Source organism: Girardinichthys multiradiatus, chromosome 6 (assembly GCF_021462225.1).
Source record: "Girardinichthys multiradiatus isolate DD_20200921_A chromosome 6, DD_fGirMul_XY1, whole genome shotgun sequence".
NCBI lineage: Eukaryota > Metazoa > Chordata > Actinopteri > Cyprinodontiformes > Goodeidae > Girardinichthys > Girardinichthys multiradiatus.
In genome coordinates, this window is record NC_061799.1 from 21326674 (window position 1) to 21354470 (window position 27797).

Consider the following 27797-nt stretch of genomic DNA (forward strand, 5'->3'; position numbering starts at 1 on the left):
GATTTATTTAAGATGCTGCTTCCAAGCTCCTGTCTGCACTTTGGTCCACCCCAAAACCCCAACGTGAAACTCTCTGGATAATCTGTTGGTCTCTGCTTGTGAACCGGGACCAGGTATGACACATGCTGCTTAAACAGTACACAGCACAGCAGATGTCACAAACCATTTCTCTTTTAAAATAAAAAAATACAAATTATACAGTTTAGTGTCATTGGTAAAAAATTCATGAGGTGTGCTGTCTTTTTTTTTTTAAAGAAAAGTAAGCTGATGAGCAGTTCTGTGACTGTGATGCATCAGGTGTTTGTGTTCTGCTGTCTTACTGCTGGAAAGGAGCAGAAAGAAAGATTGATGGTTGCTCGAGCCATTGGCAGAAGTAGAAGCACATCAGGAAGATTTAGAAAGACAAGCTACAATCACAAATTTTATGCATTTTAGACATACACACCTGCATTCACAGTACCATTTGACATTGACACAGACACTAGTGCATACACTAGAGATGAAGATCGCAGGGTGCTGATCACGCTTGGTGTAGCATGGTCCTACCTTGTTCTTACCTCTGTGTTACCTCATGCTAGTCCAGTGGAAACTGGAGTTGCGGGAATGACCTAAGGGTCACAGGGGAAGATCCGACAAAGGGGCCGTCTCCCTTGGTGTGATGTTGTTTGTGTGGGGAATCAGACCATGTCCTGGCATGGTGGGTTCCCGGTGGGACACACACGTTTTCTTTTAACCAATACACACACACAAACACAGGTTCCTATTTATTCTACTTATTCTACTTTGATGCCAGATGCAGTCTTAACTTAATTAGGTCAATCACACAATTAGGGTCTTATCTTAAGATATCCTATTTGTATAGCAAAACCTCCCTGGCACACATCAAAAATCAGGTCCATTTGGCATGCCTGAAATGCCAAGACAAGACAAGGGGAAAAATATCTAAAATTGCCAGGGCTATGAATAATGATAAAATTAACTGTATTATTCTGAATTTTTCCCCTAAAAGGTAATATTATTTTTAAAATTCCATAAAACCTTTGAAAATGTGCTGTGGTGTCTGGCAACAAGGTGTTGGCACCAGTTTGCTAAAGCCTTATAAGTTGCGAGGTGGAGCTTATATGGGTTGCAATGAATAGTTTGTCTAGCATTGACATCATGTTTGCCCTGTGATAAGTTAGTGACTTATCCAGGGTGTACCTCACCTCTTCCCCAATGACTGCTGTCTGCATATTGATACAGCATGCAGGCAAGTTTATGATAAGCACATCACATAGATGCTTGGTTGGATTGAAATCTGGGAAATGTAGAGGTCAAGTCAACAGCTCAGACTTGTTGCTGTGCTCCTCAAATCATTCCTGGACAAATTTTTACTTAGTGGAGTGATGGACTGTCATGCTGAAAGCCATCAAGGATTACAGTGTGTATTAGCTAATGTGTTGAATCAGATCACACATTCCAATCTCCTGTCCAGACGTCTCCACTGAGCCTTGGTCGCCCATGACCTGGTCAGCAGATCTGAGAGAATGAGAGGACATTTGGCTGTAAAGGCTTAGAGATGTAGGGAGGGGCAGGACCATAAAAAAAAAATAGAAGAGATTTTGAAGTTAATCCTAAAATTAACAGGTATCCAGGGCAGCGAGCTCAAAGACAGGGCAAAAAAAAAAGTGATTCAATTTAGGCATCTCTGAAATCCATGTATGTTTACAAACACACCTATTACAATATTTAAAAGACACTGCAATGTGTGTGTTAGGGATAGTTTTGAATTACGTTTAGATAGAATGAAACTCTCATAAACAGATCATTTACTGTAGCAACTGATTGACTAAACTATATTTGTGTATTAAAAATCATAATGTCTGTAAAGAAAATATATTCTTTATCAGTCTAAAATATATCAAACTTTTCTCTGTGTCAAGGGTACATTTTCTTTGTCTGGGAGCCTGAAGTGCACACATCATAAAAAAAAAAAAATTAATGAAAAGAATATATTATGAAGATATATTCACAGAATCACAATATTAACACTTGAATTTGAAATTTTGCTCAAGGTCTTGTTGGGACCACAGCCATGGGTTTCAACACTAAAACTCCGGTACATACTTTCCTGGAACCTTTCAAAATAAAGTGCATTAACCTTCTTCCAGCACAGCCAGGAAAGGGGGTAACTGCGGACTTCCTGTGGCACCATGACCCAAATAAAAGCCCCACCTTTCCACAAGTCTTCCACGCGGCCTTCCATAGGGACCGGATAGGAGAGGAAAGCGCGCTGATGTCTTTTGCTGGCAAAAAGACATAAATTCAACTGGATCCAAAGCCATACAATCATCGATCATATGCAAAGTTAGTAGAATGAAATACTGTCTGTGTATCCGGTATTTTCATTCATGAACGGGGAAATTAAGGTGTAAGAGTTGCTTATATTTTCTCTTCGAGGCCCCACAGAAGCAAAACTATATCGAGGAGAGATCCCGGTGGAGAAGCTGTTTCTACAAGCCGAGCCGCAAGGACGGACTACGGCTTGCACCACCGTGTTACGGTACCGAACAGCTGCCCAGCCCTCCGGAGCCAACGCTATTGCTCACAGAGCGAACGCAGAGGTTAGCTGAAAACCAACCGCTTGTTGACTGTGGACGTTTATTCGAACTTCATCGGCCTTGGACAACGTTTACTCACCATGGTCAGAGGTTAGGTTTGGGCAGATTAACAGATAGGTTTAGGATGAAATGATCTAAACGTTTTCATGTTATGAAGTTTGTTTTGTGGAACCTGGCTATCTTTAGCGCTAGTAGGCTAGCTACGGCACGCGCCGGTTCCGTGTTCTTTGTATGTTTGTGGTTTTAACCAGAACATTGCTCATAACGCGCCGTCCGCGCTTGTGCATTTTAACCCTGGTATTTTAAAGGTATGTGTTGATTCTGGTGCTAAGCTATCTTCTAGCTTAGCACTTTAGCTAGCTTCTTTGTTACCTTAAAGGCTAACCGGTAGAGAACATGTGCTACTAAAGACTATTCAAAAGAAAGGTTGTTGGTTTTCAAGCTAGTGAATAATTGTCCCTGAACATCATTTACTAGATTTGATACCTAAGTAAACACCATTAAGCCCCATTTCTCCAGAAAGATTTGGCTCTTTTCCAAAATACTCAATAATATTTCTTCAAATATTATTTTAATAAATAAAGGCAGTTAATTAGACACCGTTGAGAATTAGTCATCCAGGAGGTTGGTTTTATTCGGCAGATCATTATTTAAAACATTGTTTTATTAAAATAATATTTTACCTGATCTTGCATTGTGAAGGGTTGTCTAACGTTTGCTGATTATTTCCCAAGTTAGTTCCAAGACTAACTTAACTTCACTTCCAGATTCTTCAAGATAATCCTTGGTTCTCAAACATAAACATTGCACAGTAATGTTGCATCACTCTTTTTGGTCATGGTTTCCAATCATCTTTAATCAACTTGATTATATTGTACATAGCCCATTAGTCTTCCTTATTCTTTAATTCTGCTTGGTAGTTTAGTTGAATTGTTTTACCATAGTAAAGAGTTTGTTGATTGAAATATGTTTGACTTTTAGTTGACTTATTTTTTTTAATAAATTCTTGTATTTTAAGAAATTGTGTGAATTCATTCCATATATGTGCAACAACTTTTTAAACCCTTGTCTGATGCAACTATACTACTTTTGTTACTTTTAAAATTTTTCTACTGACAAATACAAAAGGAAAAACAATCTAAAAACCTAAAACAAAAACAGCTAAACTATAGTTCACCATACCATTATTTATACCTTTGGCAGATTTAGGCTGAAAGGAATCTTTTCACTTTGCCAAAATATTTTTTCTGACCCTTCCAACCTCAAAGACATGGAGCTCATCATTAAAAGGAAATCATCAAAATATCAGTGGATACATGCAAAAAGATTGTCAGCAATTATAAGAAGGCTTTAATATAAATTTTTGAATTGCCATTTTTAAAAAATGTAAAAATAGAGCTTTTTTAACACTGATGTTCTTTTAAATTGTTTTTCAAACATATATGTTGTTTGTGTGTTGCCCTGCGATGGACTGGTGACCTGTCCAGGGTGTACCCAGCCTCTCGCCCATAGACTGCTGGAGATAGGCAGCAGCTTCCCCACGACCCACTATGGAAGAAGCGGTAGAAAATGACTGGCTGACTGACATTTATCTTAACATTTTCATAGTTATTGCATTACAATAATCTCTGGAGCACAGCCTGTAGAATAGATGATTACAAGTTCAAGTCATGATGAAGGCTTGTTGCAGAGTATTGGTCAGGGTGTGAAGTGTTTGCAAATGTGTACGTCTATGTATGCATGAGTCTGTTCAAGATCAGATTATGTGTGTGTCTTGATGTTATTTGTTAATACTTAACATTTGTCCTTATAGAGATAGACAAATAATGAAAATAAACCAACATGATTCAATTCAGATTTGATGGCATAAGCAAAACTTGCATTTAATTGTAAATGTCAATTTCCATTCCTCTTTCAACATTATGGGAAGACAACATTTACTGTCTATCTAGTCTGTAACAGACTTAACTTCAAATTAACTCACAAACTATAGTAATAAAAAAATAAAATATGATATAACATGAAGTCACATTCACTTACACCTATATACACTGCTCAAAAAAATAAAGGGAACAGTTTAACAACACAATATAACTCCAAGTAGATCAAACTTCTGTGAAATCAAACTGTCCACTTTGGAAGCAACACTGATTGACAATTAATTTCACATGCTGTTGTGCAAATGGAATAGACAACAGGGGGACATCTTTGGCGATTATCAAGACACTCAATAAAGGAGTGGTTCTGCAGGTGGGGATCACAGACCACTTCTCAGTACCTATGCTTTCTGGCTGATGTTTTGGTCACTTTTGAATGTTGGTGGTGCTTTCACACTCGTGGTAGCATGAGACGGACTCTACCACCCACACAAGTGGCTCAGGTAGTGCAGCTCATCCAGGATGGAACATCAATGCAAGCTGTGGCAAGAAGGTTTGCTGTGTCTGTCAGCGTAGTGTCCAGAGCCTGGAGGCGCTACCAGGAGACAGGCCAGTACACCAGGAGACGTGGAGGAGGCCGTAGGAGGGCAACAACCCAGCAGGAGGACTGCTACCTCCGCCTTTGTGCAAGGAGGAACAGGAGGAGCACTGCCAGAGCCCTGCAAAATGACCTCCAGCAGGCCACAAATGTGCATGTGTCTGCACAAACAGTTAGAAACCGACTCCATGAGGATGGTATGAAGGCCCGACGTAAACAAATGGGGGTTGTGCTCACAGCCCAACACCGTGCAGGACGCTTGGCATTTGCCAGAGAACACCAGGATTGGCAAATTTGCCACTGGCGCCCTGTGCTCTTCACAGATGAAAGCAGGTTCACACTGAGCACATGTGACAGACGTGACAGAGTCTGGAGACACTGTGGAGAGCGATCTGCTGCCTGCAATATCCTTCAGCATGACCGGTTTGGCAGTGGGTCAGTAACGGTGTGGGGTGGCATTTCTTTGGAGGGCCGCATGGCCCTCCATGTGCTCTCCAGAGGTAGCCTGACTGCCATTAGGTACCGAGATGAGATCCTCACACCCCTTGTGAGACCATATGCTGGTGCGGTTGGCCCTGGGTTCTTCCTAATGCAGGACAATGCTAGACCTCATGTGGCTGGAGTGTGTCAGCAGTTCCTGCAAGATGAAGACATTGAAGCTATGGACTGGCCCGCCCGTTCCCCAGACCTGAATCCGATTGAGAACATCTCGGACATCATGTCTCGCTCCATCCACCAACGTCACATTGCACCACAGACTGTCCAGGAGTTGGCGGATGCTTTAGTCCAGGTCTGGGTGGAGATCCCTCAGGAGACCATCCGCCGTCTCATCAGGAGCATGTCCAGGCGTTGTAGGGAGGTCATACAGGAACGTGGAGGCCACACACAATACTGAGCCTCATTTTGACTTGTTTTAAGGACATTACATCAAAGTTGGATCAGCCTGTAGTGTGTTTTTCCACTTTAATTTTGTGTGTGACTCCAAATCCAGGCCTTCATTGGTTAATAAATTTGATTTCCATTGATGATTTTTGTCTGATTTTGTTGTTGGTACATTCAACTTTGTACAGAACAAAGTATTCAATGAGAATATTTCATTCATTCAGATCTAGGATGTGTTATTTGAGTGTTCCCTTTATTTTTTTGAGCAGTGTATATCTCTTATTGTCCTGCTGATTTATCCTGATAACAGCCTCTTGGTCCTGTTTGATGCACTATCAGCCTCAAACCTCTGCAGCAGAAAATCTCCACCAGGCTTCTGACAATTAATCATTCAGAGGAGAGGGTTCCATTTGTGGAAAATGGTGTCCATTTTCCACATGGTCGAATAATTGAATAAGTCAACAGCAATAATGTGAGAGAATTTGTTCTTGACTTAGCCATTTCTCAAAATAACTTTCCTGAGGCTGAAATTGAGATGATTTGAAAAGGAGAGAATATAGGTGGAAAAAACAAAGCAAGCTGCCTCTGTGCACTGCCTAACTCACATGGCTTTCTATGAAATAATAAAACTTGAGTACTAAGGTATTCAGGTTTTTAATATTTATTCAGATTGAAAGCCTCTTGCATTTCTGTTGCCTTGAAGGACTAATTTAAACCCTGAATTTATGTTTGTTTCAGTTTTCTCACACTGTTACCATAATCAAGTGAAGACAGTAGTTCTACAACAATAATCAATAATCTTTATCAAGGTTATTTTACTGATGCCAAAGGAAAATAAGGAATGCTTGAATAACCACGGTACTTTAAGTACACCACAGACAAATCTCTTCTCTTAGCTTTGACTCTGTTATCTGTGATTTTTGGCTTTCAGCTGCACTGCTCTGGATTTGCAAGCAGGCAAACTAATTAAAACAATGATGAAGAACAGATTTTATTATTGTTTTGCTGTGATGGTTGATTAGGTGGATGAAATCATTATCCAACACTTCTGTGTATAATTAGGGAGATGCTGACAATCTAGCTCAACAAGGATAATTAAGAATTAACACTACAAATCCCAGAAAGAGTCATCAGCAGACGGTTTAGGTTTATGCATGGCAGTCATTTTTTACTTCTTACATTTTGCCTCATAGCAAAAAAACTAAAACATGGAAAACAGCAGCCAAAATATTGTTTCTTCACTCAGATGGAAGTGTTTCCAAACACTCACAATGATGTGAGATCAAATTATTGAATTAACAAGGTATACATTCCATGGAAAGCCTAAAATATTGAAAATATTTACTAAACGCACTAAGAGAGTTTTAGTTATATAAAAGATCATCACAGTCCTCATCACAGGTGACTGTGGCTCAGTAAGTAGAGTAGTTGCCTTGCAAAAAGAAGGTTGTGCCCCTAGGCAAGTCACTTAACCTCAAGCTGTCTACAGACGTGCACATTGGGGCATGAATGTGGGCTTATTAGTGAGTGCACATTAACACATTAAACTTTGAACCAAATGGGCTGATAGCAACAGTAGACCACACCGGATGCCACTCCTGTCCAGACGTAAGGTTGGAAAAATGTTGCATTGTCTCATGAGTTTCATTTTCAGCTAACATTCAGATGGTTGGTCAGAATTTGGAGTGAACAACATGAAAGCACAACTTTTGTCCTGCCATGTATAAGTGGTTTAGGTTGCTAGCAGAAGAGCTCATGGGAGTGTTTGAAGGTTGGCTGGGGCGAACTTTCATGTTAAAGAGACGTCATTGCAAAATATTACAAATAATAACACATTAAATTAATCAAAAGGAATGCTGCAAGGATGCCTTAATTTCTATCCCAAACTATCCTGGATCAAACATGGTTGTCAAACTAGAGTAAAAACTCTGTAATGCATTTGTCAGGTCTGCTACATAATTTGGGAGGAAATTAAGGCTTGTTTTACTGTGTTTGATACAGTCTGCTTCCCAAAAGAACTGTTCTACTGAAGACAAAAATATCAGCTGCTTTATCACAAAATCTGATACCTGCACAAATAGGAACAAGTTGGATGTCTGTTTTTTAAAGAAAATGTTATGTTGCTGTTGAGGCCTGGTAATTCAATTTTGTGCACTGTAGCGCACATTTAGTTTTTCCTTATGTCTCTTATACTACACATGCAGCTCTGCTAAGTCCTGATGCTTTTCAGAGAGGACAACTATAGCTTTGAAGTGATGTCACATGTGTGGGGTGTTGCCTTTTAAAATGGTTGGCATCCCTAAAGCACATTACACAAAAAAGGTAAGTGTGTTTTTTATATGAGACTAAAGTGAGCCAGGCAGGAGACACAGAAACAAACAGCAGATGTGAGCTATTGTCCTATCAGGGTCAGAGCCAACATGTAGGGACCTGTTTTTCATTTTGGGTACAAAAGGGATGTTAACATACAGGAGTCTGTTGGTTCTTAAAATATTGGTAAAGGAGGCCTGTTTTCATGACATCCATGCTATGGATTTGACCCCCCATTATAGCTGTCAAAGATAGTTAAAGAAAGAACAGAGACAAATCCAAGTCCCAAGACCAGTAGTGGTTGCACAATATAACAACAACATGGGAGGAATTTACATGTGTAAGCACATGCTCAGCTTTATTTTCCAGACTTAGACTTGCAGTAGAACTATTGTCTTCAGTTGATTACGGTAACAGTCAAGAAGTGGACTGTTTGCACCATACTTCACTTCATTCAGCCCTTACCAACTCATGGCCTCAGTACTGACAAGACACCCAGGTCTTGCAACCAACCGCAAAGAACACCTTTCAATACCTGGAGTTCAAACGTCTCTTGGCTGAGAAATAGAAATCCCAGAAACAAACATGTCAACAAGACCTGAATGATAATATGAGCTATAACAACATTTAATTTCCCTTTGGGATTAATAAAGTATTTTTGAATTGAATTGAATTCAATTCAAATGATGAAGAGTTCGTCCTGGAAATCAAGAAAAGGAAGCACCACTAAGATGAGGGAAAAAGATAATACATTGATGTTGGCTTGCCTGAAATCGTTAATAGCCCATGCCTTTTCAGATGGAGAATGCCTGGGTGTAAGAATAAAACATATGTGACATGTGTGAAGTTCCCCCAACCCTAACCCTCTTTGTCTTCAATAAGTCAGTGATTCCAGAGGAAAGGCAAATGACTGGGCATTTATGAAATGAGAAGCTCAGTGTGCACAGTTCCTACGTCAGCTGTTGACATGTGTTAATGTTTCACACATTAGATGGATTAAGTCCTGTTTTGCATGTTTTTTAAAATCACATTAGGTAAAAACAAAATAGTATTTGCATTGTTTTTTTATTTTACCACTCCAGCACGATATTTATGTGACAAAAAATAAAAAACACGTTTGTTTTCCTTGTCTAAGGAGGATAAAGAATTGATTAATTATTGAGGTTTTCTGTTTTCCATTTGCACACATAAATATGCTGGTATGCATCCAAATACAGGTATGGATCTGTGTGTGCTATATAGATAGTTTCTTGAGTGGCATATCGTGCTGTCCTTTCTTTTATGATCACAGTGTACTCGTTATTTATGGTTACTTCTAGCAGGATAATCTGCCAGGTCACAAAACTCAAGTCATCTCAAACTAGTTTCTTGAACATAACAATGAGGCCACTTTACCTAGATAGCCGCAACAGTCACCAGAGATCATCCAATAGAGCAGCTTTGGGATTTGATAGACCAAGAGATTCCCATCATGGATGTGCAACCAACAGCAAGTGTGTCATGCTGCCACTTCATTTTGGACCAAATTCTAAGAGGAATTTCTAACTTGAATCTTTGGCACACATAATTAAGGCAGTCTGGAATGCAAAAGCAAGTCCAACCTGATACTAGCAGGATGCAACTTATAAATGGTCAGTAAGAGTAATTTGGCCTGAAAATTCTGTCCAGAACTGAATGGGATCCCTTTTACTTTAAAGCAATGTGCATACAAAAACAGTCTTCAGATCATTCACTTAATAAAATTTATTTTTCTCCAGTTTCTTTCATGTCTTGATCATTGATCACTGATTATTAAATATATCTGTAATGGAGAGTCTACTTACGCTGTTAAGTAGCAGATAATGATGACCATCTTTCTGTGATGCATAGTTCACATATAAAATGTTTCTGCTTATATAGCTCTGTGTGTGTGTGTGTGTGTAAGTACATGTTCCTTCTGCTTGAATAGTTCTTCACTCTTCAGCTGCTGATTTGCTCTGTCTGGGAGCAGCAACATGAGTCTTGAACTTGCCACATTGTAGCATGACATTGTTTGATGATAAGAGCATGCAAAACCCATTGTGCATCCTTTGGGGAGATCTGACGCGATAAAAATAAAACAGTACTGCTTCAAACACTGACACTGTCATGACTTTTTTGTTCTTTTGAATTTCCAACCTTACCATATTTTCTTTTCAGTTTAATTTCTTTCCAAGGGTCTGATCTGCCAACTTCTTGCATCTTGAATTTCACTAAATGGAAAAAAGGGGACAGAGTGTAGTCCAAGATATCTGTATGCAATTTCATATGCAGTTGCACATGGCAAAATTACAAAGCAATTAGCTAGACTAAATGCATTTATATCATATCTGTTACTCTCAAAGTCAGGGTGTATAAAGTCATTTGTGCCTTCAGGTTGTTAAAAAGAGAGGACAAGAGCTTTGTTTAATTTTATGTCCTTATTAACTCTTCACACTGCCAATATTTGCAGTAATAGATAATGTAATTGTGACATTGGAGTAAAGTGCAAAATGTTTGTGGCATTTACTCAGTTAAACAGCAGTGATGTCATATAGCCTTAAGCTTCTGTATCATAAAGTAATTTCTTAAACATAAATTTGTCTTGGTGATAGGGCTGGGGGATATCACCTAAAAATTCTTTCTTAAGATATTTTTGGGCTTCATTTCAATCTAGAATAAATACTGTGATATTTCAAATCTGTTCCTAATCAATGTATGAATGTTCAACTTTCTAAAAAAATCCAACATGTAAAGCATGTTTTAACCAGTCCTTCTTCAAAAGAAAAGTAAGCTGCAGTTTCTGCAGTTTTACCCCATCAAACATCAACTATAGACATAGACATCAGAGCAAAGTCACCTGTAATCAGAAAAGAAACATTTTAAACAAACAAAATTTCATTAAAAATGCACTCATTATAGGTGTTTTTAGGTATTAAATAAATACAATAAAATAAGGTTGAGAATTTGTTAAACAATATATTTTAAAGGGAATATGAACCATTGGGACAGAACCAGATAAAGTTGGACATAGCCAAAAAGACTCGTTTGTCCTGTAAGTATTTCTTCTTTATAAAACTGTCGACCAACTCCGCTCATCATTTATTGGGTTCTGTTTGGTGCCTTGACTTCTGTTTAGTGGCCCTTGCTGGACACCCTGCAGTTTGCTTACTGGTTAAACAGGTTGGCAGATGAGGCAGTCAGTCTGGGACTACACTTCATGCTGCACCACTCCGTCCACCCAGGGATGTATGCCAGGATCCTGTTTCTAGACATCAGCTTTGCCTTCAGTTAAGTCTGCAGAGAGGATCATCGGGACTCATCTTTCCTCTTTCCAGGACTTGAACAAGGCTAGGGTTAGGAAACGGGCAGCTAACATCTCTGCAGATTCCACACATCCTGCAAACAAACAGTTTAGACATTTACCTTCTGGTCGGCATGACAGAGCGCTATTTGCAAAAACCACCTCAGAGACAGTTTATTTTCCCCAGGCTGTCTCTCTGACGGACTTTTAACAGAGTGCCCAGATTGATACCCTGCACAATCAAACATGTTATTCCTTTTTGTAAAAACACTATATATATATATACATATTTAGAAACAGTTGTATTTCCCTTTATGTTTTTGAAAAAAAAAAACATCTTAACTGAGAGCAAGTGCAACCGAAGTCCAATTCCTTGTAAAAGCTAATAAAACTAATTCTGATTCTTTTGATTCTGTATCTGCATTTATAGGTATCTAAATTACAACATGTCATTTTGTCATTATCTTAAATAAGATTAACAAAATATGGGTGCTTTTGATTACTAGCTTTATTTTTAGGCTGTAAAACCAAAAAATAGGTTTATTTGCTGGCTTATGGATGGCAAAATATGAGCCATGTAAAATAAAATTAAGAACAACAAAAGCTGAAAGAATACATGGAGAGTAGGGGACTCCAGAAACATCACTGAATGAACGGCACTTGGATCTTGGACCTGCACATGCCCTTATTCATAGTATTTTTGAATCAGTTGAACCACTCTATATTACTCAGATGTATTTCACTGAAGAACAAAGTTATTTTCTCATCTTGAAAAGAAAACAGTCTTTGTGTCTCTGGTGTATCTGAGAGATGACTTGTCCAAATGGGAAAAAACATCAGCTCCACCCAATATTTCTCAAAAACAAGTATCATGGTTGTTTTTCTTCTTCTACTAATCTATTTTGTGGTTTTCTTGAACAGCTTTGTGTTTTGCACCACCTTTTAAAGTGAGGTTTATTGTTGCTGCTTTCATGTACAGTCAGTGTTGTCACAAAGAGATCAGAGCTTAATGTTTGCACAGAATCCTAAATCCCACTGCAGTAGCCAGCTAAAGATGTCAAAATTTCTGTCACTCAGGCTCCTTAGTAGCAAACTCAATAAACAGGGAGGTATGAATTTGCCTTTGAGAGTAAAGACAAATCAGCAAGTATGTAAGTCATTGCATGTCCCTCAGCAGCCAAAACCTAAAGAGGCAGCAGTTTAGGCAAATCAAATCTTGAATCACAGTTGTTCACTCTTGAAAACAACTAGTTCTAAGTTAAGCATAGGTTAAAACTGAATCAATTCATTTTCTACTAACTAAACATTAAATGAAATTCCCTAAATTCACAGCTCAACCTTGAACTACTTTTTATTCATTCATCAATTTTTTAAATAAAATATGGCTTACAAAATACATGTAATTAACTTTGGAATACTTTGCGCTTTAATATTACTCAGGCATCTCATGTTCCTGTTTATACGTGTCTTCTGAAAACACATCTTTTTCAAAAGCATTTGGCCAGTGTGAGTTAACATGCTTATTGTCTGTTTTATTTTATGAGTGTTTTGAGTTTCTGTTTTATGTCTTGTTTTTATGTCTTTTATTTTTATTTGTAAATGTGCTGTACAAATACATTGGATTTTATGACGTTGTGCAACAATTACCATATCTTTTGTCATCACATAGCATTTGAAACTTGGTGTTTGCCAGCTTGTTTACATCTGTTTAATTGTTCCCCTGTTTTCTTGAAACCAAAACAACATTTCACAGTTGTAAAAATCAAAAGCTTACAAAATCATGAGACATAAAGACAGTTGTTATTTCAGTTTTACCAGACAGTAAAGTGAGAAGGAACAGAATCCATTAAGCTTTAGCTTCATTTAACTATATGTGTTTGGTGCAAATGCACACCCACATCTGCTCAGTCCCTACCTGCAACAGGTTGATACACAGGGACAATAGAAGTAGGATGCAGAAGGAAATTAAAAGTAATTTATCCGTTTGAATGGTTTGGGCAAGAACCATCATGAAAGGGCCACATATTGTCAATAAGAGCAACAGATTTGTGTCTGTATAACAGCCTGAACCACACCCTTGCATGCACACACATACACACAGCAGTCTCCAAGCCCTTACCTTTGAGAAGAAGTTTCAGAACTGTTTTCTGGATAAAGTATCTAAAGTTTGCTTCAGAACATTTTGTAGTTTTACCTCACAGATAGATGTCTCAGTATCTTAATGTTACCAGAGAAAGCATCCACAACAATACTGACCCACCCAATTCTCATTAAAGAATCCCCATTAAAGAATGGATCAAAGAAAAAAGAAGAACCGATCTTCATTGTACAGAAAAAAAAAACAGTTAGGGTACTACTACATTGTGTGTTAACACTATGTAAGAGTTAGTTGTTTCATAAAACAGAATTCAACAAAGAAAGTGACAAGCTTCCCATGACTGGCTTATTTGTTTTGGCTCCAGGCAAAATTCTTATTCCAAAGTTATCAGATACTAATGCCTACTGAGGAGACATTTATGATTGTTTTCAATGTGCCAAATGCCTTTGGATATTTTTTTATTGTCAAGGACAATGTTACCATAAAGACAAAAAAAATCTTCTTAGGCTTTGCTATGTTAATGTGGCTTATTATAATTCCTGACAATAAGTGGTCCAAACTTTAATCAATCATTTTAGTTTTCTAACAAATAACAACAATTTTATTATTGTTTTTCTAAACAATGGACTTAAAAGGTCCACAAGCCCCTACAAGGAATGTCAGGTTGTTATGTAAAACAATGAGGACATTAAGAATAGTTTCAAAACAGTATCGACAAGTAACGTGACATCAATACTATGCAAATTATCTGAAAACAAACAAATCTGTTACAAAGAAAAAATAGGTGCAAAATCTGGTTACGTAGGTATGCACAACTTAACCCCTGAAATCTTAGTTGAAGCACCTGTCTGTTAAAGTCCTCCATCTTGGCTTGGCAATACTTTCTCACCCTGCTTCATAAAAGTCCTCCAAATCTCTCAGATTGGACTCTAGCCCGTTTGCATCTTGTCTTCTTTTTAGTTATTGAGAAAGGTCCTGTGGTAGTAATGTTACAGTTGTTTCAGGACTTGTTTCACTTTGCATGATGGTATTCTCTTACAAGATTTTTGAGGGTTATACATACATTTTGCACTATAACATGTTCATCTTTGGAACATAGACCCCATCTCCTTCCTGAACAATATGATTGCTGAACATTCCTATGATGTTTATATTTGCATAGAGCTGTTTAAAAAGATGAACGTGGGACCCTGAGGCATCTCGGCATTGCACCCAAGGATGAACCAGACTTGTTGAGGTCCACAATTTGATGTCTTACCAGATTTCTTTAGATTTTTCCAAGATGTCATACAAGGAAGCAGTGTGCCAACGGTGCTGCCTTTAAAATACATCCCCAGGTTTGCCTCTATTTAACCCAGATCCTGTGAAATGACCACCATCACAAGCTTAGAAAGCAATGACATCATCATCTTTTTTTCCCAAATAGTTTGAAAGCATTATAAATTTAATGTATGTAAACCTCTGTTCACAAAAGTACTACAAATAAATCTAATTGTTCTGGCACTTCCTATATAATAAAAATAATCCTAACTGACCCAAAACAGGAAACGTTTAACCTAATGTAATGCCTGACAATGAGGAAAAAAGCTCTTTTTTATATAGTGTATTTAACCATATAGTTTTAGCTATATTACTGTGTAATATTTTCCCTTATAATAAAATCTACAATAAAATCCTTTAGAATTGTTGTAACCTCTCTGCAAACTGCGGCTTTAGCTAATGGATTCAAATAAGTGAATATGAGCTAAACTATATTTAAAGTTAACCATGTTGTCTGTAATCGATGGCAGGTGTGTATCCAAGTAGACAAAATGTTGAAACACAAAACAAAGTATTCATTTAAGGGTACTTATGTGACCAGTTTGTTGCAGCTGTTTTATTTATGCATATATATTTTTTTCCCTCTAACAGATTCATTTGTTTTTAGGTTGAATAATACAGGAAGTGACTCACAATTAAGATGACTTATCATGGTATCATTTTTTTTTTACATCACAAACATCTGTAGTCTTAACACAGTGTGTACACTTTTAAGAACCTCTGGATGTATTCCGCCCTCTTTACTCTGCTACTCTCAAATAAAGAACTATGCAACCAGCTGTCTTCAGAGGTTATAAAATGATGAATATGTCAAAGTTTTATATTCACCATATATCCTTATATACTCACAAGCATTGCTGGACTTTATATTCATATTTATTGTACAGAGTCATGGAATATTTATTAAAGAAATATTGTATCACACAAAAGATGAAAGGGGGATAATTCAAAGACAGAAGAAGGAGACACAGTTTTGGGACTCTCTCTCTCCCTCTCTCTCTTTGTGTCAATATTTACAAATGCCTTCAAGCATCTCTGATTAAATCAGCATGATATCAGATTTGGTGAAAACATGTGATGTGCTGTTACCCAACATAGAACTGTCAGTATGCACCAAGATCTGTAGAGTGTGAATCATGAAGGCATACTCATCTCGTTGATGCTGTCCTGTCTCTGTGGACTGCCACTGGCAATGTTTGGCTCCCCACTTAATTTTATTGAATTTTCTAGTATTATTTATTTATTTTTTGATGGACAAGAAAAAAAAAAAAACACCCTGAGCAAAAAGTGTCACTTCTTCCCCTGCCAGTATATGAAATGGTGTTGTGTATGTGGAATATTTATGTATTTTTTTTTTTATCTACCTCACTAGAAGAGTAGTTTCCTAAAACACAATAGCTCAGAGCACAGAGGCTTTAAAGGAAAAAAAAAATCTATTTGTACTGATTTCTGGCTGCCCCTACTACACATCATTTTAATGTATTACATTAAAATTTTGATTGTTCTGCAATTGTACAACATATATTTGGCAACAACATTAACGAGTTTAGTTGATTTGTTCCAGTACTGAAAGAGACTCAGTCTTACACTGCATTCAATTAAGTTGAACACAGTGCAAGTTAATGCTTAATGCAGCCCCATCAGTAACTGTACACCACACTTCAAAGCTTAGACTACTGTCTGTACAGAAAATAAAATAGAAGAGAACAGAAGAGAAGAGAACCATTTGGCCTGCACCAAGTTTTGATCCTGTGGCATCTTCTCTGTGTGTACTTCCTTGCTTTGCCAAGCAACTCGGCTCCAGCTGGTTCCGCATCAAACTGTTTAATCCAGTTTCTTCAGTGAGGTGGTACTAGGGATGGGTACCGAATTCGGTACTTTTATAGGTACTGGCCAAATTACGTTGGTACTACCAAGTACCTATTCACGTAAAATTAAACAGACTATGTTTCAGTACCTAAACACATTAGGGTGGCACTGAGGTAGTGGAACAGTGGGCGATTTTCCACACATTAACACAGCATTGCAGGCACAAGAGCATAATTACGTCAGTAGCCGTTGGTACAGTCAACAGAGCAAAATTAGCTGATAAAAAGCGCTCGAAAGTATGGCTCCATCAAAATACAATGCAGATTACAGTCGCTGCAGTATGTGTGATGTGAAGTGCAAGGCTAGCGTTGGGAATACTTATAATCTTAGGAAGCACTTGGTTAAGCACAAAATGTTTCTCAAGGCTGAGGAGCGCACAATTTTTTAGGACAGCTCATCTTAATTACCCCTGTGATTTGACATACAGCAGATCATAACTTACATTTTGGTTGTTCTTAGTCCAACAGATACATGAATATTAGATAGTAGTCAATTTTAGATCCAAGGATTCTTCAAAGTAGTAGAGTCTTACCCGCCAGTGGGTTTCAAAGACATTCAGGTGGTCGAGCGCTGCCTTCCCAAAGTGATCAGCTGCGCTGTAGTGGGGTAAACTTAAATAGCCATAGCTGAGAGAAGTGTTTTGTTAGTGGCTCCATGATATCATGTGTACTAAAATAGGTTCATGCAGTGCATTTAGGGTGTTTTTGCCAGTCTCTGTGTACAGTTCAGCCCATGTTTCATGCTATGGCTGGGGCACAACACTGCATTAAATGTGTTTTTTTAAAGGTCTTTTATAAAAAAAAAAAAAAAAGGGTTTTCATTAGCTGTTTACCTTAATCAACAAAATTAACCAAATTAACCACTGTAACTATGTCAGTCTGTGTAATGACAAAATATATGTGTTTCACTTTTTGAATTGAGCTATTAAAATTCATTGTCTTTTCAATTATATTCAAATTGATTGAGATGCACCTGTATATTGTGTAAAGGTTATATTTGTTTTCTTATTTTCTGCTATATTTACAAGAATCCTGCATATCTTATTTCCATTGTTTATCACTTGATTCGTGTCAATCTTACTTTTTTGTTCTCATAACTCACATGGATTCACCTTGGTTATTGCCACACACTCTTTTTGTTAGTTTTCTCTTAATGAGTTCTTCAAAGTTGTTTAATACTGTCAGCTGTTTTTGTTTCTCCTTGTGACTATCTTCTAATTACTAAGTTCAACAGAGCATAGCTCTGTATTACTGTGCTGTGTGTGTTTTAAACTTTGGCCTATGAAATGATAAACAAAATGCTTTAAGATGTATTAAGTTGTTTAAATAATGATGTTTTTGATTGTTTTCAGTTAGCTCTTCTTTTAAAAAATGCAAAAAGCTGGTTCTAACATTTTTTTCAAAATCTCACTGCAAGTGTTCATTCTGGAGAAAAACAGTTTTTGCTGTGAGGGTATTTAGCGACAAATCCTCCACTGGATGCTTCCCAACTAGCAAATACCAAATAACTGTGAAACTGCTGGATGATCCACTCTCACCGAAAGGGCACAGAGCAAACTCCTCCTGCGTAGCAGTTTGGCTTCCTTTTTAGCAGTCATGGCAGATTTTGCTGAACTGCAGGCTTTATGAGGAAATCGCTATAAATGCTGGTACTTGATCTGTACCCGAGGTTGTGGAGGTTATTTCACAATCCTGCCAGTGGAATATGGATTAAAACTGTCCTCAGTCCCCCCTTTTTATGTTCATTTTTTTCATTTTTGGAATGTCTGGATCTTTAGCTGAATCCCTTTCACAGCTACTAATCTACTAAATAAAAGGCCTGTGGAGATCATAAAAACATCCAACTCCACAATGATCTAATCTGGAGCTTGAGGAAATGCTGTAAAATCAAAACCAATGCATTTAAAATTTTGGGAGCGATCTCCCCCCTCTCTCTGTCTCTTTTTCAGGTGGACTTGTGTTGTCATTCTCTAGAGCTGCACTGATGTTGCATCAGTGTTCTGCCTTCTTAATCTCCTGAAAACTCTTTAGGAAAACCTCAGATACTTCCCCAACACTAGATTGTTACAATCCCTATTGAGAAGACTGCCAATCCCAAAGTATATCTTGCTTTTCCACTCTTGGGCCATTTAATGATCTTTTTCCTGCATTCCCACTCTGCAGAATCAGTCTGCATTTTAGGGCAGCTTCGCTCCACATTTCTCTAGTTGGTCATATTCCTTCACCCCGTATGGACACTCAGCTCACTGTTCAGCTTCCACATGTTTGCTGCAGTGAGTGCTGTTACTCGCAACGAACTTGCATTTTTTTCCAGCCAAAACTGTCTTTCTTTTAAGCAGAGTTTTCTTTTTTCTAAAAACTTGGTTTTACCTTGATGACACTCCCTCACCACCGCTGCTCCTTCCTCCTCACCTCAGATGGCTGGACTGTCCCAGACCTGGATAATGACAGTCAACAAGTAAGTGTTGGACATTATACTCACAATCATTTTAGAGGTCCTCATCTCCCACAGGAACTGAGGGCCATTGCTTTGTATATTCGGACTGTCAGAAGGTCTTTTTGAGTTTTTTTTAAGTTATTAATTTTTTTTATGGGTGTGATTATGTCAGCTTATAGCCAGGTGCCTGAACCCCTTCTCGAGTCTCATTGGCAGCTTGGCTTTAAAAATAAAAACAACAGTAAAAACAAGAACAATAAAAACAAATAGAAACTACAGTTCAATTAAAAACATCAATAAAATAAATACGTTGTTGACAAACTTTGCTCATCCTCTGCAGTTAGTAATTTTAGAACTCAAAACTTATTATTATGACATATTTTTTTATTTGTACTACAGCATATGGTAGTATTGTTTACAAAATAGCTTTTTTCTCTGTGGTGTGTCGCTTTAATTTCAAAGATAAGTCACAATTCTCAAAGATGAAGGAAAAAACTATGAAAAAATGACTATGAGTTTGCACCACAGATGTTTCTGTGCCCTTTATGATAATGTCATGAAATGGTAATTATGTAAATTTTATCCTCTACCACTGGGTCACCCAATCTTTTACTTTCTATTTCATTTGAGTCCAAAGCAGACAGAACAGTTGACAGTGGACATATCACGTAGAATATATGCTGCTTCAATTTAATCTGTAAGATTTGGATTCGGATTTGTAGTCCAGAAAACTATCACTAAACATATGCAGATGCATGCTCCAGCACACCTAAAGTCTGATTTTAGCGGGGCTCACATGTTTATGAATACAAAACACGCTTAAACAAAACGGTTTTATTGAAATGAATAGATGTTTTTTCCAGTAACTGCTTGAGGGAATGCATTGTTAAGCTTCTACAATCTTTGTAATAGAAGACACTGTAATGAAAAATGAAAATTCTGATGAGAAAGTCACTTCTATAAACCCAGTTAATCAATCACAGAGAGCCTACTGCATGCAGTTAGCTGAAGCATTATACAAAAACAACTTGATTACAGTTGCTGTTGATTCAGAGAAGTGTGATGTTAAAGCTGACGTGAACTGCTTGCAAATTACAGAAAGCAACAGCTGCCATACTCATTTAACACTTTGCACACTCTCCTAGTATCTACATATAAAAGCCACCGGGATCGATGTGAAGTCATAGAGTGTCTCTAGAATGGGAAATCAATGACCACAAACATTCATTATGGGAAATTGTCACAAAGGGGTTGCTTTTTTTACTGGCCGGGGTGAGGGTTGGCTGTCAGGGCATGTTGAAAATTAGTTATTAAAATCCCACCTTTTTATTTACTGCAATGAGCATTTTTATACGGGTTTTGATGACTCTTAAAGGATTTGCCAAGTAAAATCCTGTGGGAGAGGCAAGCACTAAAGAACTGTATTTTTTGTTTTGTTTGTTTTTTACTTTGTGGCATCAAATATTAAGTGGAGTTTTAACTCTTGTGTCCACCTCAGCAGGAATCTGACAGCTCTTAAAATACAGGCTAGAGATTTAATCACAGACAAACAGAGAGATGGAGGAGTACACAGCTGCTGAATTAAAGCTATTTAACTTCAGAAACTGAACTCGGCAAGTTTCTTAATATTTTTTTGAAACATTTCTAAATGATCTTTAAGAAACTTTCTACATTTATGTTGTTAGATTTCATTGGTGAGACACAAATGGGCAACAGTAATAGACTGTAATCTCTGTCCTTATTCTACATTGTTTGTCTGTGTCCTCTATTTTGTCTTTTTTTTCCTTGTCTTTGGATAGCAATCAATAGTTATTATCTGCTGAGTGTCGCGATAGACACAGCATGGAGCCCCCTTTCTGAGTTGATGGTGCTTTTTCATTATGGCTGACACTAGTCTAAACAAAGCAGACCTATTTCTCTGCCATCAGACAAACACAGTCTCCATAATGGCACCAGATAAAAGAGAAGCAGGAAAGAAAATTGAATTTCACATAATGGTGAATCAGTATCTCAGGATGTTTCTTACTGCATTTTTTTGCATCGTCTACTTCAGTCTTTGAAGTATTTGGCTAATACTTAAAACGTGTGGATGTTATTTACTTACATAATGTCACCAGGCTGTCCATTCCTAAATCTTTCTTACATTTCCTCCAATTTACTTCCAATTTTGGGTAATTTATCATCCATCCTTCTGTCTGTCTGTGCACTAGTTTGTCCTTCCATTCATTTATCCCGCTGTTCGCCTCACCTCATAGGAGGCGGGGTTGTTTTGTTTTTGACGGGGTTGTTGTTTCATAAAATAAATAAATGATATCTGCGCAGCAGAGTGGAAAGCATAACGAATGGCACTTGGAGAAAAGGCAATTTAGGGAGAAGTGTGCAGGCTGCCACGGCAACAGAATGGGTTTTTACTGTGAAGTATAACCAATGCATTACAAAACACATCACCAGAGGTTTATTGAAAAAGCCAAGCACACCTCGCTCCTCCCTTTGCCACCTCCCCATCCAATGAAAATGCCTGACATTATCATTGCCTACATGGTTCGATGCTGAAAGTCAGTCTGAGAAAGTCAAGGCAGACACTTTCATTGCTGTGGCACACATAGGTTGAGGAGAACCAGAGGAATGACAAAGCAAGGTGGTTGTTTTACAATTCACTTTCACATGTAGGGGCAAATATGGCTACTGACACAACGTGGAGTTATGATGTCATATCCTTTCCTTTCTTTACCCCACATGTTCATATTAATAGGATGCTGCATTATATGGAACATTATTAAGCAAATCTATGGAGAGATGTTTCATTCAAAATTAAATAATCCCCTGGCTTTCTCCGGCATGCTTCTGCCGGCCACAGCCACGAATTGAGCTCAGCCCTGCTGTCCCAGCACCACCCCACAGATAAACCCCCCCCCCCATTTGAATATAAGAACGTAAAATAAAAAGAGCTAAAAATGAAAAACGGGGTTAAAAAGTAAAAGTCACTGAAATACATAAAGTAGCTTTACAAAATAAAAGTGTCACAAAATAAAACTACATTATGAAATAAATAAATATTTAAGTAAATTAAATAAATCTTGAAATGAATTAAATAAAATAAGATGAAAATTTATTTTAACATAATTATTTTGTTTTATTTCATGGAGATGTTTATTTATTTCATGGAATATTTATTAATAATTTATCAACAACAGTATTTATTTATTTATTTAATTTTGAATGAAACGGCTCTCCATACAATTCACCTATAAAAGCTACTATACAGAGGACCAAAGCAATCGAATAAATATTTTATTGTTAAATATTTGTTTGTGATAAATTTAACAACATTTTATTAATTACAATCAGAAAATAAATAAAAACATGTAAATGAAGTTGATTTAAGACAAAACATTTTTTTTTAATAATTATATTGGCTTTAACAAAATAATATAAGTAAAATCACATTTTTGTGAATTATTTTTGACATTTAAGTTGTTTATGTTGTTTTATAAAAGTTTTAAAGATTTCCATTATCATTCATATGTTGGTTCATTTATTGCTTGTAGTTCTTTCTTTTTTATTTTCATAGAAATAAATGTTTCTAGGGCTGCACGGTGGCACATTGTTCCCTTGTTCGACTCCCGGCCGGGGGTCTTTCTGCATGGAGTTTGCATGTTCTCCCCGTGCATATGTGGGTTCTCACCGGGTACTCTGGCTTCCTCTCCAGTCCAAAGACATGCCTGTTAGGTTAACGGGTCTCTCTAAATTGCGCTTAGGGGTGTGAATGGGTGTGTGCATGGTTTTTTTGTGTGTTGCCCTGCGATGGACTGGCGACCTGTCCAGGGTGTACCCCGCCTCTCGCCCATAGATTGCTGGAGATAGGCACCAGCTCCCCCGTGACCCACTATGAAATAAGCGGTATAGAAAATGACTGACTGACGGACTAAATGTTTATATACCAACACATTTATTACATTTTGACAATTTTGGCCTTTGATACTTCTGACAAGACCTCGGGGTCTTGTTCACGAGTGAGGGAAGAATGGAGCGGGAGATCGACAGACGGATCGGTGTGGCTGCCGCAGTAATGGGGGCGCTGTGCCGTTCTGTTGTGGTGAAGAGAGAGCTGAGCCGAAAAGCGAAGCTCTCGATTTACTGGTCGGTCTACGTTCCTGCCCTCACCTATGGCCATGAACTTTGGGTCATGACCGCAAGCGGCTGAAATGAGCTTCCTCCATAGGGTGACTGGGCACTCCCTTAGAGATAGGGTGAGGAGCTTGGCCATCCGGGAGGGGCTCAGAGTAGAGCCGTTGCTCCTAGAGCCTGTTGAGGTGGCTTGGGCATCTATACCGGATGGCTCCTGGACGCCTTCCTCGGGAGGTGTTCCAGGCATGTCCCACCGGGAGGAGGCCCAGGGGATGGCCCAGGACACGCTGGAGGGACTATGTCTCTCGGCTGGCCTGGGAACGCCTTGGGCCTCCTCTCGGAGGAGCTGGAGGAGGTGTCTGGGGAGAGGGACGTCTGGGTGTCTCTGCCGAGTCTGCTGCCCCCGTGACCCGGTCCCGGATAAAGCGGAAGACGACGAGTGCGAGTACGAGAAATTGATCAGTCTCATCAGGTAATTGCCTGAACTTATGTGGATAATGATATTAGGTCCCCAATAATGCATTGCAAGTTTTCTATGAATAAGGCCAGTTTCAAGGCCTTGCTTTCAAGGCCTATGCTGAAATCTTTATGTATCTTGGATCACAGGAATACAGATGTTCTCAAACCAAATACTAAGTGCATGTTACCCCAAACAAGGTTGAAATTGTCAAATCAACAGTAACTGCTATGTGAAACTATAATTTTGACCTTTATATTTTATTTGCAAAGTTATAGTTACTTAAACAAGGTGACGCAGCTTGTCAAAAGTATTCAAAAAGTTGAGTCAGAGAAATTTTCTTTCAAGTCAAATGTTTATTTATGGGTTTACTTTTTCAAGAACGTTTTAAAAGGTTTTTAGAGGTCATCTTATCTTATCATGAACATTAAAATTACATATTTGTGTGTATCTGTTTGGCTCATTAAATTTTTTCAGTGTGTGCTTCCACACTATTTCAGTCAGTAGTGGATCTTTCTTAAATAGCATCCTGGGCTAAATCCCATCTTCCTTACCCCCTAAAGTGCTCACACCTTCCCCAACATTGGGGACTGCAAATGAGCTACATAAAACCTGTTTAGGGCACAACTGACGGATAACCTTTTTTTTGTTGGTCAGCTACTGCTGCTCCAAAGCCCTTGACAATGAGCCGTATCATCCATATAAATATCCACCACTGGTTTCAATGGCTTTACAGTCCATATCTCACCAAGATGTGCCTCTTTCAATATATTTGTGTTTTTTTTCAACCAAAAATAAGATTTTGACAGTAGCTTAACAATAATTGCGCGCTTTTTAGGAAAAAGAAAAATCAAAACTAAAGAATCTATGACAGGAAAATATAAATAGCTGAAAACCTGCCTACCTTTACCACCATGGGTCAGTGTAACAGGAATAAGAGAACTTCATTGTTTCTATGGCAGCTTAACAGTTTTCCGCTTAAAAGTACGCAATGAGGCAAACTACAACCAGGCTACAACCATTTTTTTTAGAGAAACAACAGCAATTAGGAGGATGATAATGCTGTTGTCTGGACACATAAGAAGGTGTATGTACCACGAGATTGGGCTCACTAAGCAGCTGACATAACAGCCGTTTCCTAGCAACCCAGATTGATATGTGTTGTCATTTGTAGTAATTTCGCTATTATCTAAGATGACATGAGCATTGTATGTGTTTTGCAGAGGAATTCACTTTCTGTGTTATCTTTATGTTTAATGATTTCAGTATTATTTGAACTGAATATTTTTACTAATGCATGGTATTGCAAACAAACATGGTTGAGTCACCTGGAGCAGCGGTGGTATTGACAGCATGCTCCTAAGCTCTGTCGATTATAAGTACAAATCTACAGGAATAGTTATTTTTTTCCTTCGTTGCTTCCTATAACATGACTGTATGAAGTGATTGTAAACCAACTTACTTAATAACATAGCTAATAGCCAGTCAGTTAAGAGCATTGCACCAAGTTTTGACATGGCTCTGAGTCACTTGGCACTCTGTCCCTTCACACTTAATCTTTGTTTTGATAGTAACATGTACATCTGTTCGGGGACCATGTTTGACTGTTATGATTGATTTGTGGGGCATTTCTAAGCTAAAACCTGACTAGATGCTGGGTGCTCCTTCAGCATCTAGAGAGGCAACAGATCCTGATCAGTTTGTTTAAAATTACAGTATTCTTCACTGTTTGCACACAACTTTGCAGCACAACATTTTTGCAACAAAACAAAACAAGCAAGCAAACAAAACAAATATAGATTTTTAGGGATATTAATAAAAAAACACTTCCATACATTTCACAGTGGTTGCAGTATAGGTGTTGGCAAGGTAAAACATCTGGAGAATGTGAACTAACTGTTTTTGGAAAGAACGTTGACAAGACATAAATATGTAATTTCAGAAGATGTGTTGACAAGACATTAGTTGGTGTGCTTTTAAAATACTATATTAAGAGGCATGACTAGTCTGTTTTCTTCAGAAACACCTTTAGTTTTTCTTTAGTTTATACATTCAGATCACAGAGTTTTTTCTCATTCCTTTGATCTCAGTATCCACCCTGTGGCTTATGTTGCCTGTTCGCTCATGTTCCTGAATGTAATTGTAGCATTACCTAAACACAACTGGTACTACACAGATTGTTCCTATAATTTTTATACAAACCCTGCTGTTATATATCAAGTGCACTGTGCTACACATTTGACTTAAAATGCGACTGCTGTAGCCATTGTTTTGAATGCAGGTGGGGTGCTATTGACAGCAGAACTAAGCTGTGTCTTTAGAGGGAAAGCAGAGTTCCCTGTTCATTACCCATAGTGTGGCTGAACAAGCCCTTTTTGTTAGAAACAGTCCAATGGAAATCATTGACAGACACTAGGACAATATCAGATTTACACAAGGTCTAAGAATAAATGTGGTGCATTGTGCTGGTAAGCCAGCTTGCTCTACACTAGTAGGATATTGTCCCTTTAGGAAGATTGATCAAAAATTGTATATAGATCAAACAGACACTTTTAAAAGAAGGATTTAGAAGTTTTGAAATGTGTTTGTGTGAAGCTGTTATCTTACTGCATTAAATAGTAAGGTACCCACTACAACTACTCCAAAAGAGACAATTTGCACACAGGAAGAAGCTTGATGGCTAGCCAAACAGGGGCACCAGTTGATCAAATTTCAGGATTAAAACCACTTAAACACTAGTGCAAGCTTGCACCCTATTTGTGGATTGTAAACCTTCTTTGCACAAGAAATGCTGCTCAGTTAGTCACTATTTCCACATCAGAACAATACCTGTTTCACTTTGTAAATGTCTTGTCTTGTCAAATACAACCAACCTTCCCCTTGGGTCAACACAAACAACAAAAAATGATTATTGAGGTTTTTTAGCCTCTCATTTATCTACAAATAATTTTTAGAAAAACACAGACAGAGAAATCCACTGAAAAACACTTATTGTAAAATTTGTACTCAAATGGATTGGACATTTTAATAAACTAACAACATTTTGGAAAAGATTTCTTTGCAAAACCAACTTTATGGACAAACAGTTGGTGTCATAAAACTGAAGCAACATCTGAACTTCACTGGTGAGTAATGCCCCTTCTCAATCTATTTGGGTTGCATCAGGTGACTTTAACATAGTTTAATTAATTTTCCATCACAATAGTATACCATCTCAGTGGGGGCGGAATGGTCAATACCACGGTTCGAAATGATGTGATAGAGACACAAAAAACAAAACAGCCTAGACTGCTGCTGCATTTATGTTTTTTTTTTTTTTGTGAAAAGAAGAGAGCCAGAGAAGGCTCTGGGGAGACCCGAAGCATTGTAGATCAATACAGACTAGACAGGGAAGCCATGCAGTATGAAATAGAATTATGCAAACTAGATGCTAATAGTGCCTAAAGCTAGCTTGCTATAATACTGCTCATATACACAATAAGCCCAGCATAAAATGATTTAATGGTTGAAATTATTATTTACTAAAATACGCTGTGACTAGTGACGCCGCCCCCTAGCCATCAATGATCTAACATGGCGTTTTTAGTGCGACTCAAAACGGTTGGAACTGCAACCAAGCAGATACTCAAAACAGGTTAGTTGGTTCAACAAAACTGTTACTAATGCAAAACCTGAAAAAGTGTTCAACCGTAGCGAACAGCTCTAAGTAGGGACTAGTGGAATAGAAGAATAGAAGTATAGGACACAATCTAATACTGATGGGATACCACTTAATCACAGAAATGTTGTTGAATTTTTTAGTTATATCTTGATAACTTTTATTTTACCAAAAGAAGGTCTTGCTAAAATCTCATGATATGTGAGCTGATGAAAACTCCTTGATGGAGTGGCAACCTGTCCAGCCTCTGCCTCTCACCCAAC

The 27797-nt window shown here is 37.9% G+C and overlaps 1 long non-coding RNA gene across 1 annotated transcript; it reads right to left on the bottom strand.

The window, feature by feature from the left end:
- Positions 1–10001: 10001 nt before the first annotated feature.
- LOC124870560 lies at positions 10002–24917 on the bottom strand. The gene is made up of 5 exons (XR_007038805.1): positions 24781–24917; positions 19225–19291; positions 11437–11663; positions 10430–10498; positions 10002–10346 (listed from the first exon to the last, which is right to left on the bottom strand). It is a non-coding gene; the product is annotated as an uncharacterized LOC124870560 (long non-coding RNA).
- Between the last annotated feature and the right edge of the window lie 2880 nt (positions 24918–27797).